This window comes from Malaclemys terrapin, chromosome 12, assembly GCF_027887155.1.
Source record: "Malaclemys terrapin pileata isolate rMalTer1 chromosome 12, rMalTer1.hap1, whole genome shotgun sequence".
NCBI classification, from domain to species: Eukaryota; Metazoa; Chordata; order Testudines; family Emydidae; genus Malaclemys; species Malaclemys terrapin.
This window is the reverse complement of record NC_071516.1, coordinates 39,143,518-39,147,513: the sequence shown is the minus strand read 5'-3', so window position 1 is coordinate 39,147,513 and position 3,996 is coordinate 39,143,518.

Sequence of the window (3,996 nt, the reverse complement as noted above, 5' to 3'; positions counted from 1 at the left end):
GAATAAAACCCAACTTAGTTGTTGGGTATGAGCCTCTAGGTCAGTTACAGAAAATGTATAGCAATGTAAGCAACATTTTGAATAATACAACTAAACTTTATTAAAATGAAAAATGATTAGTTAAGCAAAAAGGCATGCAGTTACCACTTGCACAATACTACAATTACACTTACAGATGGAATGGTGTATCAATGTGTGATCAGCTCACTGAGAACAGAGTGATGCTACCCTTTGGATGTTAATTGCGTATCTCTATAATTATAATACTAGTTAACATTAAACTGTCCTTTACCATCATTATATTTCCACCATCTTCTTATTTACAGTATCAATATAGGTGACATGTAAATAAAACATTCTCAATTACATCACATATTTAATAAATATTTGTATACAAATGGTAGAAGTCTAAATACTAAGATGGGTGATTTTGTGTTCCTGGTATTAAATGAGGATATTGATATAATAGGCATCACAGAAACTTGGTCAAATAATGATAATCAGTGGAACATGGTAATATGAGGGTACAATATACATAGGAGTGACAGAATAGGTTATGCTGGTCGCGGAGTGGCACTAAATGTGAAAGAGAGCACAAAGTCAAATGTAGTAAAAATAAATCAAACTGTACCATAGAAACTTTATGGATAGAAATTCCAGGCTTGAATAATAAGAATATAGCAGTAGGGATATATTATTGACCACCTGACCAGGATGGTGATGGTGACTGTGAAATGCTCAATAATGGGGGATTTCAACTATCCCAATATTGACTGGGTACATGTCACCTCAGGAATGGATGCAGAAGTAAAGTTTCTTGACACCATAAATGATGGTTTCTTGGAGCAGCTTGTCCTGGAACCCACAAGAGGAGATGCAATTCTGGGTTTAGTCATTAATGAGGCACATTAGAAGAGGTGAATATAGCTGAACCACTCGGTAATAGTGACCATAATAGAATTAAATTTAACATTCAAGTGGGTGGGAAAACACCAAAGAAGCCCACCACAGTAGCATTTAACTTCATAAAGGGGAAGTACACAAAACTGAGGAAGCTAGTTTAACAGAAATTAAAAGGAACAGTCCGAAAAGTGAAATGTCTCCAAACTGCATGGAAACTTTTTAAAAACACCATAATAGAGACTCAAATTAAATGTGTATACTCCAAATTAACAAACATAATAAGAGGACCAAAACAATGCCACCGTGACTAAACAACAAAGTAAAAAAAGTGGTTAGAGGCAAAAAGGCATCCTTTAAAATTTGGAAGTTAAATCCTATTAAGGAAAACAGAAAGGAACATAAACTTTGGCAAGTCAAACGTAAAAGTAAAATTAGGCAGGCCATAAGAGAATTTGGACAGCAACTAGCCAAAGACTCAAAAAGTAACAGCATTTTTTTTTAAAGTACATCAGAATCAGGAAGCCTGCTAAACAATCAGTGGCCCACTTGATGATCAGGGTGCTAAAGGCGCACTCAAGGAGGACAAAGCCCCTGCGGAGAAATTAAATAAATTAATTGCATCAGTCTTCCTGGCTGAAGATGTGAGGTATATTCGCACACCTGAGCCATTCTTTTTAAGTGACACATCTGAGGAACTGTCCCGGATTGAGGTGTCATTAAAGGAGATTTTGGAACAAATTGGTAAATTAAACAGTAATAAGTCACCGGGACCAAATGGTATTCACCCAAGAGTTGTGAAGAAACTCAAATATGAAATTGCAGAACTTCTAACTGTGGTATGTAGCCTATAATTTAAATCAGCCTCTGTATCAGGTGACTGGAGGATAGCTAATTTGACGCCAATTTTTAAAAAAGGCTACAGAGGTGATTCCGGCAATTACATGCCAGTAAGCTTAACTTTAGTTCCTGGCAAATTGGTTGAAGCTATATTTAAGAATAGAATTAGCAGACAAATAGATGAACACAATTTGTTAGGGAAGAGTAAACATGGCTTTTGTAAAGGGAAATCATGCCTCACCAATCTTCTAGAATTCTTTGAGGGGTTCAAAAAACATGTGGACAAGGGGGAATCCAGTGGATATAGTGTGCCCAGACTTTCAGAAAGCCTTTGACAAGGTCCCTCACCAAAGGCTCTTAAACAAAGTAAGCTATCGTGGGATAAGTGGTGTTAGAAGAAAAAAGGAGCAGGTTGACCCAGAGGCAGATATGAGTACAGGCTTCTTTATTACTATACTTGTTCCCCTGGACCCAATTGTCCAGTAAGCCCTGGATTAGTTACACCACACTCTTTTTATTTAAGTTAGTATGTAAATGCCTACATTTCCTACAACACCTTCAAAACCCTTATTAAGTAATAGAAACTCCCACACTATGATTATACCCACACCTATTGAGTTATTACAGCATTATGCATCTTATACACACATCTTTACCTTGAAAATACAGTTCTTTGCAGTAATTTGTTGCTGCAAATTCCCTTAATCTGCAGTTCTCAGGGGAGGGAGGAAGGGGCCATGACCCAGGGCTCACTTTTGAAGCTGGAGAAGGAAGGGAGGAGGAGATGACACTTCTTTACCCAGAAGGTATCCTTTAGATTCCCCACATTTTTTATGCAGCTGCAACACTTATTAATTCTTAACAAGGAGAACGGAGGGGAAAGGGATAGCACTTTATCTATTAAGTAAAGGAATAGTGCATGCCTGTGCCTACTTCCTGATACTATGGGGGGGAGGGATAACTGAGTGGTTTCAGCATTGGCCTGCTAAACATAGGGTTGTACATTCAATCCTTGAGGAGGCCATTTAGGGATCTGGGGCAAAAATCTGTCTGGGGATTGGTCCTGCTTTGAGCAGGGGGATGGACTAGATGACCTCCTGAGGTCCCTTTCAATCCTGACATTCTATGATTCTATGCCAGCACACCAGCAGTTTTCCATGTCTTTACTTAACCCTTACATATTGCAACAAGTGAGATGGTCCTCCCATGGATGAGTAACTGGTTAAAAGACAGGAACTAAAGGGTAGGAATCATAGAATCATAGAATATCAGGGTTGGAAGGGACTTCAGGATGACATCTAGTCTAATCCCCTGCTCAAAGTAGGACCAATCCCCAAATAAATCATCCCAGCCAGGGCTTTGTCAAGCCTGACCTTGGAAACCTCAAAGGAAGGAGATTCCACCATCTCCCTAAGTAACCCATTCCAGTGCTTCACCACCCTCCTAGTGAAAAAGTCTTTTCCTAATATCCAACCTAAACCTCCCCCATTGCAACTTCAGACCATTAGTCTTTGTTCTGTCATCTGGTACAACTGAGAACAGTCTAGATCCATCCTCTTTGAAACCCCCTTTCAGGTTGTTGAAAGCAGCTATCAAATCCCCACTCATTCTTCTCTTCTGCAGACTAAATAATCCCAGTTCCCTCAGCCTCTCCTCATAAATCATGTGTTCCTGCCCCCTAATCATTTTTGTTGCCCTCCGCTGGACTCTTTCCAATTTTTCCACATCCTTCTTGTAGTGTGGGGTCCAAAACTGGACACAGTACTCCAGATGAGACCTCACCAATCCCGAAAAGAGGGGAATGATCACATCCTTCGATCTGCTGGAAATGCTCCTACTTATACAGCCCAAAAGGCCGTTAGCCTTCTTGGCAACAAGGGCACACTGTTGACTCATATCCAGCTTCTGATCCACTGTAACCCCTAGGTCCTTTTCTGCAGAACTGCTGCCTAGCCACTCGGTCCTTAGTCTGTAGCAGTGCATGGGTTTCTTCAATCCTAAATGCAGGACTCTGCACTTGTCCTTGTTGAATCTCATCATCTTCATTGAAGCTTCATTCTCATCATCAATCATCATCATCTTTTGGCCCAATCCTCTAATTTCTCTAGGTCTCTCTACCCTCCAGCGTATTTACCACTCCTACCAGTTTAGTGTCAGCTGAAAACTTGATGAGGGTGCAATCCACGCCATTCTTCAGATCATTAATGAAGATATTGAACAAAACCTGCCCCAGGACTGACTCTTGGGGCACTCCGC